Below are 13,574 nucleotides of genomic sequence, written 5' to 3' on the forward strand. Positions count from 1 at the left end.
GTAGACCTCCCAAAAAATATGCACAGTACAATACAAGAGGCTGTCGAACTACACGCCGTGTTGGACAGCATCAAGTCGACGAGGAAAGGTACACTGATGGAAAAGTACGCTAACCTCCAGGACAGGTAACTGGGGCGTTAGCAGCTACAAGACAGAAAATACCGCTGGTTGCACTTCACTAATAAGAATAATACTAAATTCAATGACGCATAAGAAATAGAAAAAGAAGGCTGCAATATTTCACCGCCTCGAAACAGTGCATTCGTTGCCACCCGGCTTAGCGGCCCTGGGAGCAACAACCCGTCGACCAAAGGCGAGAGCTCAGAATAGTCGAGGCTGCATTAGCAGGTAACTCTTGACTCAACTTAAAGGTCCAGAGTTCGGTGTGCAACGAAGTCGCCGCTCTCGCAGCAACCCCTCCTCGATCTGGCAGTGGCAGCACGCCGCCAGCGGCCCTGGCTTGCCCTAGCACTGCACAGACCTGCTCACTGAACGCCCCCAACGGACCCGATGTCCGTCCTCCACCCCTCACCAAATCCAGTACGCAGACAGCATTAAAATAATTGCTCATTCAAAACCGCAAGATACACACGGATCCGGGAAAACAAATCCACCAACAACTCACAATATTAAAACCAGTCACTGTGAACCAACACGAACAAATTATAAGTCGGCACAAACACAGAGAAGCCAGAAGTGGTCGGAAGACCAAACGCACGTCGGTCGCTGCGACGACCGACCGAACGACCAACCAACGGTCGTCCCCACTCAAGTCAGGCAGGGGAAAGATCCCAGTGTAAATCGTCGTCTGACAAGTTATTGCCATGAGGTCACTTCGACGGGCGGTCACACACACACACACACACACACACACACACACACACACACATAAGTGAAAGTTGCACTACTCGAATATCACGGTCCATTCAACTAAAACTCACTGAATGCGGTCCTTGATGTAGACGTGCACTCTCGCGACCACATCCTTTCGTGGGACAGCGCATGTGTGTCGCCAGCGGTCGGGCGAGTACTGGCTGCCCGGACATCACTGGAGTATACTCGATGTTTTACGGTAGTTACTGTTTTCAGCAGTTTGTTATCAGTTCCATAGCTTTACAGTAGAGGATTTCTTTTCCTATGTATGCGCAATATGTTACATTTATTAACGTTCAGGATCAAGTGCCAGTCACTGCACCATTCATCAATCCTTGATAGGTCTTTCTCCAAACCGATAGCGTCTCCTGGCGTAGGTACCTTCTTACAACTTATACTTCCTGCGACCATTCTACCAGATCATTTACGGACATTGTGAACAGTAACGGTCCTATTACACTTCCTTGGGGTTCTCCAGAAATTACCTTACACATCTGTCGATTTTGTTCCGTCAAGAGCGATGTGTTGAGTTCTGTCTGCAAGGAAATACTCAACCCAGTCGCAAATATGGTCCGATACTCGGTAAATTCGTATTTTTTTCACTAAACGACATTGAGGAACGGTGTCAAATGCCGTCAGGAAGTCGAGGAACACAGTATCAAACTGAGCATCGATAACTGCAGCACTGTGGATCTCATGGAGGAACAGCGCGAGCGAGAACAGAGCGAGCTGGGTTTCGCAACATCTCTGTTTGCGGAATCCATGTTCATTTTTATTTCCTAACACTATCCCTAGGTTTTCATTATAAAAAGTAGGGAACATTTTTTTTTTTTTTTTTTACATTTAAGGCCGTACTTGTCAGATCTCTTCTTAGAAGGAGGGCATATCTCCCATGGCTCAACGATCTTGCTCATCTGCTACACGATTCTACTTCATACTACACTCATGCTCATAAATTAAGGATAATGCTGATACATGTGAAACAACGCTCTGGTGGGCCGTTTGCGGTTTTAAATCACCTCGGGGTATGATCATGTGGTGCATTTGACCTGCGGTCGTCGCACGATGGAGCTGGCAGCTGTCCACATACGCAGAGGTGTGTTGGTGAATGTCAGAGTCCTGTGCAGCGAGTAAGTGTGTAGACGTTTCCAGGCGTGCTAATGGTAACTGTGTGTTGAAAATGGCTCAAAGGACACATATTGATGACGTTATGAGGGGTAGAATACTAGGGCGACTGGAGGATAGTCAAACATAGCAGGTCGTAGCACGAGCCCTCCTTGTGTCACAAAGTGTGATATCAAGATTTTGACAACGATTCCAGCAGGCAGGAAATGTGTCCAGGCGCTACAGTACGGGACGTCCACAGTGTACAACACCATAAGAAGACCGATATCTCACCATCAGTTCCCGGAGTCGGCCACGGAGTACTGCAGGTAGCCTCGCTCGGGACCTTACTGCAACCACTGGAGCAGTTTTCTCCAGAAACACAGTCTGCAGGCGACTGAACAGACATGGTTTATTCGTCCGGAGACCTTCAAGGTGCATTCCACTGACCCCTGGTCACAGAAGAGCCCGTAAACCCTCGTGTCAAGAACACAGCACATGGTCATTGGAACAGTGGTCACAGGTTATGCTCGCGGACGAGTCCAGATATTGTCTGAACAGTGATTCTCGCCGGGTATTCATCTGGCATGAACCAGGAACCAGATAATGTCCTTGAAAAGGACCTGTATGGAGGTCGTGGTTTGACGGTGTGGGGTGGGATTATGATTGGTGCACGTACATCCATGCATGTCTTTTACAGAGGAACTGTAACAGGTCAGGTGTATCGGGATGTCATTTTTCACCAGTGTATCCGCCTTTACAGGGGTGCAGTGGGTCCTACCTTCCTCCTGATGGGTGATAACGCACTGCCCCACCGAGCTGCCATCGTGGAGGAGTACCTTCAAACAGAAGATGTCAGGCGAATGGAGTGGCCTGCCTGTTCTCCAGACCTAAACCCCATGGAGCACGTCTGGGATGCTCTCGGTCGACGTATCACTGCACGTCTTCAAACTCCTAGGAAACTTCAGGAGCTCCGACAGGCACTGGTGCAAGAATGGGAGGCTATGCCCCAGCAGCTTCTAGACCACCTGATCCAGAGCATACCAACCCGTTGTGCGGCCTGTGTACTTGTGCATGGTGATCATATCCCATATTGATGCCGGGGTACATGCGCAGGAAACAGTGGCGTTTTGTAGCACATGTGTTTCGGGACGGTTTTCTCAACTTATCACCAACACCGTGGGCTTACAGATCTGTGTCGTATGTATTTCCTATGTGCCTATGCTATTAGCACCAGTTTTGTACAGTGCCACGTTGTGTGGCACCACATTCTGCGATTATCCTTAATTTATGAGCATGAGTGTAGATGTAACTGATCGCTTACGTTTGATTACATTCCGAGAAGAAGAAAAGATGGGAGACGTCGCTGAACACATTGGAGCCAACTGTGAAGCCGGAACACCAGAGAATGCCTAATCCATGAAGCATAGAAGAAGAAGACGTAGCTGCAACAAATTCTGCTATAGGAAGATGACCCCTTCAGCAATTTCCAAGAAATCGAAGTTCAAAGTCTTACAAACTGTACCACGCGAGAGCACCAGCTATCGAAAGCAGCGTTGGTGCAACTGGCAAAAAGCGGTCATCACACGGGGCGTGTTCCTCATCGTTAAGCACGCCAGACGTGGTCTGCATGGTGGTTGCTGCAGGTTTAGGAAAGAACTGGTGCATTCAACGCAAAGTGCTCCTCATCATTATTTGCTGTTGCAGCGCAATCGTGTCGGCTGAACCTGACTAGCAAATAACGCAGTTTCTTTACGAAATTGGACGGATTCCTGCGTTGGTTCTCTCAAAACGCACATTTCCTCCTTCGTCTATATGCTAATCATTATTTTCTGTCTACAATAGACATAAAAAACTACAATATTCATGAATGTATATAACAAAAGAAAGTTCCAGTCGGTAAAGATATCAGGCTATGAAATTTGTTTTACAGATAGTGTGATACAAATTGACAGCACTCTTCTACATAAAATATAAATTATTTCATCATTCTCACATTTTAGTAAAACCTAAAGATCATTCGTACTTGACCACTGTTTTTATTTACTAAAAGAGTTTTTAGAACATATGTAATACAAAACTTTGAACAAGGAAATTCTAAATAACCTGCTGCAAATAGTACAAGCTCTCCAGTAGATGGAGCAAAAAACTCAACTATTTACTGCAATATTACATTTTCTGACTTAATGTAAGTGTGTGAGAGTGTGTATGTGTATGTGTGTGTGTGTGTGTGTGTGTGTGTGTGTGTGTGTGTATGTGTGTGTGCATGCACACAGTCATAATCAATATATCTAAATAAATTCATTTCTGGAGGGGTCAGCCTTGAACAAAACACAATTAATTCTTTTCTTCTATTACCTAGACATTTTTGTGATTTAAATAATGAAAACTTCACCAGTTACTTATTTTTTGATACTTAACCCAACGCATTTCGAGAACGTCTTCTCATTTTAAGTGCATTTGTTCATTTGTTTACAGGAATACGTTTGGCGATGTTTGCGTGTGTGATTTTCCGCCTCTCTAGTGTATTTTTGAAGTTAGAAGGTATTGTGGCTCCTCCATTATACAGAATATCTCACACACACCTAAATCATCTCTTATGCTATTTTTTTTTTTTTTTTTACGAAACATACTAGAAAGATTTACGTAGTATCTTCGCAGCATGTTTTGTGAACAAACGATGAGTGATATTCTGTATAATGGAATAGGCACAATACATTCTAACTTCAAAAAGGCACAAGATACGCAGAAAATCACATTCACAAACATCACCAAACATGCTCATGTAAACAAATGCATTAATGCACTTGAAAATAAGGATAAATTCTCGTAACGCGTTTGCTAAATATAAAAAATAATTAACTGATACAGTTTTCACTATTATTTTTAGATCATGAATGACACGGCTGCAGGCTTTCCTGAATCATCTAATATGATGAACGAAATGAGACAAGTGTCGCTGAAGTTTCGTCCGTGAGCTTCTACTTTCTTTCTATTGAACAGGATAAATCTTCTTCACTTCTTTTTTGTATTTAATTTTGAGTTTTTAAGTACTTACAAATTTGAGAAAGAAGCGAAGTTTGTATTTAGACACGTATGGAAATAAATCACAGCACCAAGGAGCAGTTGTGCGACATAAACGGAAGTTCGAAGGTGTGTTTCTGCATCTGGAAGTTGGCGTCTATTCAGATTTCACACCAGTCGCATATGAGTGGCGCTAGTAGGACGATAAAAATCAGGTTTGCTTTAAATATACGCTGTAGCAGTCGTGAACGTTGGTTACATTTGAGATTGAATATGGTGTGCTGATTTCAAGAATGCCTCCAAGGTGTCAAAGACGCCATTATCAGCACCTCACTGAGTTGAACGAGGTCGTGTAAGAAGCTGTATGTACCTTCTGCGACACTGCAGAAAGACTTGGCAGGAATGTAGCCACTACCCATTATTGGTGGCAGCGGTGGTCAGGAGAATGGACGGTCGCAAGAAGGTCGGCTCCCGGATTGCCACGAGGCAGTACGGAGAGGGGACCATAGTGTTCGGTGTATGGCACTAGTACATTGCACTGCATCTGCAACAGCAGTGCGAGCAGCAGTTGGCAGCTCAGTGACACAACGAACTATTCCAAATCGGATACTTCAAGGACAACTCCGAGCCAGAGGCCCTGTAGCATGGATTCCACTGACCCCAAACGACCGCCTTTTGCGACTGCAGTGGTGCAAGCGACAGCTTGTAAGTAGGCTGTTTATGTTTTCTTATTGGCAACGTTACGTAGCAGTCTGTGGCTGCTTTGCATTGTTGTAATACTCGCCATTGTAGTGTTAGGCAGCTGGCTGTGAACAGCGCGTAGCGTTGCGCAGTTGGAGGTGAGCCGCCAGCAGTGGTGGATGTGTGGAGAGAGATGGCGGAGTTTTGAAATTTGTCATGAACTGCTATATTTATATATGATGATATCAAGGTAAATACATTGTTTGTTCTCTATTAATATCTTTCATTTGCTAACTATCCCTATCAGTAGTTAGTGCCTTCAGTAGTTTGAATCTTTTATTTAGCTGGCAGTAGTGGCGCTCGCTGTATTGCAGTAGCTTGAGCAGCGAAGATTTTTGTGAGGTAAGTGATTTGTGAAAGGTATAGTTTAATTTACTCAGGGCCATTCTTTTGCAGGGATTTTTGAAAGTCAGATTGCGTTGCGCTAAAAATATTGTATGTCAGTTTAAGGAGAGTCGTATATAATTGTTCAAAGGGGACGTTTCATAAGCTCATTGGAGGGCAGAGTGACGAAAACTGCTTCTGTCTCGGTGTTAGTGACAGCAGTGTGTTGGTTAGAGGGAGGCCAGATGAGGGCCTGTAACCAACCTACCTGCGTGGTAGGCACACTGGAGTTCTGGTCTGGGATGCAATTTCGCATGACAGCGGGGGCTCTCTTGCAGTTACCTCACCCGCCCTGACTACAAATTCGTACGTCAGTCTGGTGATTTGACATGTTGTGCTGCCATTCATGAGGCATTCCAGGGCATGTTTCCTAACAAGAAGAAGCTCATGTAAGTCTGCAGGCTTCCATGGCCGTTGTCACTGAAGTTAAAATCTTCTGGGTTATTAGGCCGCGTTTCTTCTAAAATGATCGAGGTTTAGACCCCTCTGCTGGGATCTTCCTCAGGATCTTCTGGTGTCCACTACTGCTACAACACTGTCAGAGGCGATTTTTTTTTCCTTTATTGTAATTTTAATCACCTATACAGGCGGGCTGCCAGCAGCATATTACGCTGCTCTTCAGCCTTAAGCGGAACAATAACATGACATAGAGGTGATACAGAGAAGACAAAAAGACGGCGGGCAAAAAATGGAGATACAAAAAAAAAAACAATAAACATGAAGCCGTTCACGCTGGACGATAAAAACACTAACACTTGTTGACACGGCGCACAAAACACGGAGGACGGCGACGGCACATGTGAACAGTGGAGTTGGAACTGCGAAAGAACGCAAAACACAAAATGAAGCACACACACGAGACACTGATGGCGATGATCTCCGGCGCGCGAATGTTCACTATGCGTGTGCGAGTCCGGGGACCTGCCAAGAGAGGAGGAGGAGGAAGAGGAGTGGGAGACCGAGAGGGGAGAGCAGAGTTGCCACGGGCAGGGGAGATAGGGGGGAGGGAGGAAAGGGGAGGGGAAGCCCGGTGGAAGAGGGGTGGAGGGAGGGGACGGGGGAAAAGGAAAGAGAAGGGAAGAGAAGGGAGGGAGGGTGCCTAAAGGAAAGGACACCGGAAGTGGGGGGTGGGGCAGGGTCAAAGTTGATAGGAGGGGTAGGTGGAGGGGAGGAGGACATCATCAGGGAGGGAGAGCTGGCGGAAGCCACCTTGGGAGAGGGTAAGGAGGGTGGAGAGATGGAGACTGGGTGGGACGTGGGAATACAGGCGCGACAGTGGGCGGGGGTGAGAGAGGATCGGGGAGATGAGCGGGTGAGGAGGATCGAGTTTACGGGAGGTGTACAGGATCCGTATCCTTTCAAGGAAAAGGAGGAGGTGGGGAAGGGGAGGAGATCGTACAGGATCCGCGTAGGGGAGGGGAGACGGATGCGATAGGCGAGGCGGAGAGCATGGGGTTCAAGGATTTGGAGGGATTTATAAAAGGTAGGGCGGGGGGGGGGGCGGAGATCCAAGCCGGATGGGCATAACAAAGGATAGGGCGGATGAGGGACTTATAGGTGTGGAGGATGGTGGAGGGGTCCAGACCCCACGTACGGCCGGAGAGGAGCTTGAGGAGACTGAGTCGGGAGCGTGCCTTGGCTTTGATTGTCCGGAGGTGGGGAGTCCAGGAGAGGCGACGGTCGAGGGTGACGCCAAGGTACTTAAGGGTGGGAGTGAGGGTGATAGGATGGCCATAGATGGTGATGTAGAAATCAAGGAGGCGGAAGGAAGGTGTGGTTTTGCCTACAATGATCGCCTGGGTTTTGGAGGGATGTCAGAGGCGAGTGTCGCGTCCTCTTATAAAGGGGAGTTTTCATGCGTTCGCGCTGGAGAAGTGATAGTATTGGTTAAAATTCATATGGCTACCATTGGTGGGCCATAGTTATAGGCTAATATTCCCGCTCTGATGCAGAAGGGGCGTTGTTAGCTAATCTCCTGTGGATACCATTGGCGGCCCAACGTCATTGGACAGAAAGGCACTATTCCAGACTTACGCTGGAGAAGGCTTATTGGTTGAAATTTTTGCTATCGCTATTGGTTGGACGTATCATTGGCTGTATTCGAAACGGACAGAGCAAGAGATGGGGAATGTTCACCAAAAATATTATTGTCCGCCGAGGTGACTTGCAGCGCGCTGTTTATGCCGCTCACACACCGCGGCCGCGTATTTACTTCCTTGACGGCGGGGAGCCACGATACTGGAAGCCTATAGCCGTCCTCTCTATTGAAATTAGATGCATTCTTAGAAATTTCAACCGCTTCTCGGACGTTTCTTCTATAAATGTTTGTTTCCTTAGCCAGTACATATACGTTGTTAAAATCGATGTCAGAGCCACAGTTCTCACGATGTTCCGCTACTGCCGACTTCGCACTTCCTTTTAGCCGTGTGTTCCTTAATGCGTTCTTTAACAGTTCTTCCTGTTTCGCCTATATACACTTTGCCGCAGCCACATGTCACTTGACAGACGTCTGCGTTGTGGAGGCAATCAGGTGCTTTTGTTTTCCGCCAGTTGCAGCTGACGTTTTACGGAACATTTTGAGCAGGAATTCGGCGTTCCAAAACATCCTAAAGGTATTCTACAGGATTCAGGTCAGGATTCTGTGCAGGCCAGTCCATTACAGGGATGTTATTGTCGTGTAACCACTCCGCCACAGGCCGTGTATTATGTGCAGGTGCTCGATCGTGTTGGAAGATGCAATCGCCATCCCCGAATTGCTCTTCAACTGCAACTGCACATCAGTGTAGGTCTGTGCTGTGATAGTGCCATGCAAAACAACAAGGGTTGCAAGCTCACTCCATGAAAAACACGACCACACCATAAAACCACCGCCTCCAAATTTACTGTTGGCACTACACACGCTGGCAGACGACGTTCTCCGGGCATTCGCCCTTCCCACACCCTGACATCGGATCGCCACATTGTGTACCATAATTCCTCACTCCACACAACGTTTTTCCTCTGTTCAATCGTCCAATATTTACGCTCCTTACACCAAGTGTGGAGTCGTTTAGCATTTACCGGCGTGATGTGTGGCTTATGAGCAGCAGCTCGACCATGAAATCCAAGTTTTCTTACCTCCCACTTAAGTGTCATAGTACTTGCAGTGGATCCTGTTGCAATTTGGAATTTCTGTGTGATGGTCTGGATAGATGTCTGCCTATTACACATTACGACCTTCTGCAACTGTCGGCGGTCTCTAGCAGTCAACAGACGAGGTCGGCCTGTACGCTTTTGTTGCTCACATGTTCCTTCACGTGCCCACTTCACTATCACGTCGGAAACAGTGGCCCTAGGGATGTTTAGGAGTGTGGAAATCTGGCCGACAGACATATGATACAAGTGACACCCAATTACCTGACGACGTTCGAAGTCCGTGAGTTCCGCGGAGCGCCCTATTCTGCTCTCTCACGGTGTCTAATGACTACTGAGGTCGCTGATATGGAGTACCTGACAGTAGGTGGCAGCACAATGCACCTAATATGAGAAACATTTGTTTTTGGGGGTGTCCATATACTTTCGATTACGTAGTGTACCTTCCTCTACCAAACTGCTGCATTACATTCTCTTTTATAGTTTGTATTTATGGCAGTCTCTTTTCTTTGAAACGAGATCCTACTTGCCTTTTGTTAGACACATAATCAGAATTAACCTGCAATTTGATTTACTTTTAATGCGCTTAGAATTCCTTATTAATTTACTGTTGGAATTGAAGCCACGATTGTAATACTCTTCATAAATGCTCTCTAGCACGCTGTCATCAATATTTTCTAATACACTGGGCCTCGAATGTTTGAGAGGAGATAGTTCGTGCTCTTGAGGTGATCGCCTATCACTGCTTGAACAGCCACCTCCATGTTCAGGATCTTTCTGTCCTTCATACCTGTCCAGTGTATCGTCATTTATTTCTGTGTCATCCCAATTACATTTCTGAATTATTTTGTTATATCCGTGACCTCTCAATTCTCGACCCCGATTTTATTTCCGTATTCGGCAAGTCGCAAGTTTGTCCATAATATTTGGACCATATTCGTAGTATTAATTCTGTTAATGATATCACTTTACACAGTTTGCTCAATAAGCGGCATGTGAACACTCCAAGAGGGTGCAAGAGGGTGCAGCTATATCATTCACGAAATTCGAGCACTTGTTAGTACAGCTACAGCATGCCGTCTGATGACGCTAGCAGACAATAGCGGTGTTTTGCTTGGAGCTGACACACAACATGGTTGTATTTATGGTCCAGGATTGGTCTAAGCATGGTTTCGTGCAGTTCCGAGCGTTCGAAGAAGAAAGTGCCCATTGTTAATAGATGTAGTAGTGTGTGATCCATGATCGGTCGTTCTGGAGTACATTAATTAAAATTCCATTCTACAGTTTTCTGTTGAAGTTAGCGACTGGAGTCAGTTATCAATTGAAATTCATGGAACTTCAGACATTTTGGCACGCAGCGATTGTGCACAGCGCTCAGCTGCCCGAAGTCCTTGTTATAAGGTGAAGTGTTGTTATAGAAGGCTGAGTTCACTTTTAACGGATAAGGAAATAAGTAAGTTAGGCATGTATACTATCACCGTTTCATTTCAATTCGTATAGTGAATACGTAATGAGAACTGCAGGTTTAATGTATGTGGAAAGTAGAAATATTGGGGACATACATTTGACACAATGGCAGTAGTGGAAAAGACCTTAGAGATAAGCTGGAAGAAAATAAGACAAGGAAGTGAAAAATTTGGGCTAAGGCTAAATTTGAAGAAAACAAAATTTTGAAAACAAGAATGAAGGCTAATGTGGCGACAGAAGGAGAAATCTTTGAAGAAGCCGATAAATGTAAATTCTTACATTCTATGATGGCGAGAGGGAGCTCCGGCAGTGTAGAACAAGTTGGAAAAGCCATTACAGTTAAATTAAGATAATTAATTTCGCATTTTTGCGGTTCACAGTTACGTAGAACCTTTTGAAAGACATCGTACTCGCCATTGACGGTAGAAAGTATTTATTTTGACAATTGTAATTTCGGCCTTAATACCATTACTAAGTGGTAAAGTAAAGTTTGATATGCGATGAAGCACAGTCGCTTGCTGTATTTCATTTGACAGTGGCCTTGAGGCCAATACTGCAATTGTGAATATAAATACATTCCACAGTCAGTGTCGAATAAGATGTCTTCTAAAAAATAAACGAAGCAACTTGATAAAGAAAAAGAAACTCTTCGTACTCATCGAAATAAAAAACCTTGATCCCAAACTGTTCTATGGATGTGAGTGGGTTGCAAAATAATCGGTTCTATTTGGTTAAAATATTGCGAACGACATTACGGTGCTTTGGGCATCGTGTATCAAGAGAGTAGAAGACTAGAAAAAGATATAATGTTCGGAGGAACAGGTCAAAGACACAGAAAAAATCGAATAGAAGATGGGCAGAGGACATCAGAGTAAGCGTGCGAATGACCCTGGAAGAACTCAGGACATAACAACGTCAAAAAAGAAGTGCAGGGAACCAAAAATAATTTTGGAGGTTAAAATACTGCGGATGATATTAAGGTATTTTGGACACATCAGCAGAGCTGAAGACTAGCAAAACCTGTAATGCTCAGAGGAACAGAATGTCGAAGATACAGACAAAAATCGAGGAGAAGATGGGCAGAGGACATTAAAGAAAGGATCCGAATGAACCTGGAAGAATTCAGGACCCTAATAACGACAAAAGAGAAACGCATGGAGGAACATGGTTCACTATGTCACCAGGAGCCAGAGACGTTGGAAAAGAAAAGTTCTCTGTCTGTCAGAATATAGTGTTATTACAGTTATACCTCGAAACCGAAGCAATAGGGACACGTTTGCGTCTGTATACGTGTATCTACATTCTGTACATCAATACAACATGTAATGTATGTTCGTGTACCTGTAAGCGCGTCTCACCTTTCTCCAGCGACGCGAGGTCGACGTTAGGCTAGAATCTCGTTACTGACGCATCTCACGTCCGTACGCACGGGCACCTCGTCACCCCCGCCGCCGCAAACTCGGGCGGTGGTCGCGCCATATTAGAGGCAGCGTCCTGATGGGCTGGGCGCGCCACTCTGCTACCTGTTGCCAGAGCTCTCCGCCTCGCACGCAGCACGCGGCGCACGCAGAGCGCGTGGTCGTGGCGGGTCACGCACCGGCTTTGCGAAGTGCGTGTCCGGCGTGTAATCCCCGCGGGCGCCGCAGGCCTCATTAACCCCGCGCAAACCAAATACCGCGCCGTGTCTAATCCAGTCTGCCCGCTCCATTCCGCTCCACTCCAGTCTCCCGGTGTTTGCGTTGCGCTGTGTTACGGTCCGCCTACCTGCGGTCGACAGCACTCGCCTGCGCAGCGCCCTTCCGTGGACACGGGATTCCCTTCGTCCTTTGTCCTTAAACCACAGACACAAGGGTGTCGTCACGAGTGCCGCAGGAAAGTACGATAGGATCGCTCTTACCGTCTACATACACTGACGGAAAAAATCGCAACAGCAATATAATGTACAACAATGAAATTTTGAGAATACATTCTTCTAGACCAGGGGTTCCCAACAAAATTTTCTCGAGGACCCCTCTCATCGAGCATGATTGGTACCTAAAAAACCCAAATTAAGAGTCTCTTTATACGTTTTCTATTTTTGGTGCTTATAAAAAACATTGACATATTCATTGTTGAAAAAATATTGAGTGGCCAAAACAAACAAAAAATCTGTTATCATACGAAATATGTTTAATATATTTTTTATTCTAATAGCATCTTGCGGACCCCTCTGACATAGCTCGCGGACCCCTGGGGGTCCGCGGACCACCTGTTGGGGACCATTGTTCTAGACAACAAATTTAAATGATTAACGTGGCAACATTGCAGATTAATGTACGCGCGAGAAAAGGCATTGCGAATGAGGAATGCTAGTACATTAATAACCAATGTATCCGAAAGAATCTTGAATGCAAGCACCTAAACGTGTATGAATTGTGTTGTTCCAGATGTCAGTTTCTAGGATGGTGTTCCATACCTGCTGCTCTTGGTCCGTCAGTACAGGGACGGTTAATGCTGGTTGTGGATGATGCTGGAGTTGTCGTCCAATGAAGTCCCATATGGGCTCCATCGAAGACGGATCTGATGATGCAGAAGGCCGAGGCAACATGTCGACACTCTATAGAGCATGTTGCATTACAACAGCGGTATGTTGGCGAGCGTTAGCTTGTTGCAAGACACCCTTCAACGCTGTTCTTGAATGGCAGCGTAACAGGTCGAATCACCAGACTGACGTACAAATTCACAGTCAGGGTGCGTAGGATAACCACGTGAATGCTCCTGCTGTCATACGAAATCACACGCCAGATCGTAACTCCAGGTGTTGGTCCACAGTGTCTGGCACGCAGACAGGTTGGTTGTAGGTCCTCAAC

This window comes from Schistocerca americana, chromosome 1 (genome assembly GCF_021461395.2).
Source record: "Schistocerca americana isolate TAMUIC-IGC-003095 chromosome 1, iqSchAmer2.1, whole genome shotgun sequence".
Taxonomy (NCBI): domain Eukaryota; kingdom Metazoa; phylum Arthropoda; class Insecta; order Orthoptera; family Acrididae; genus Schistocerca; species Schistocerca americana.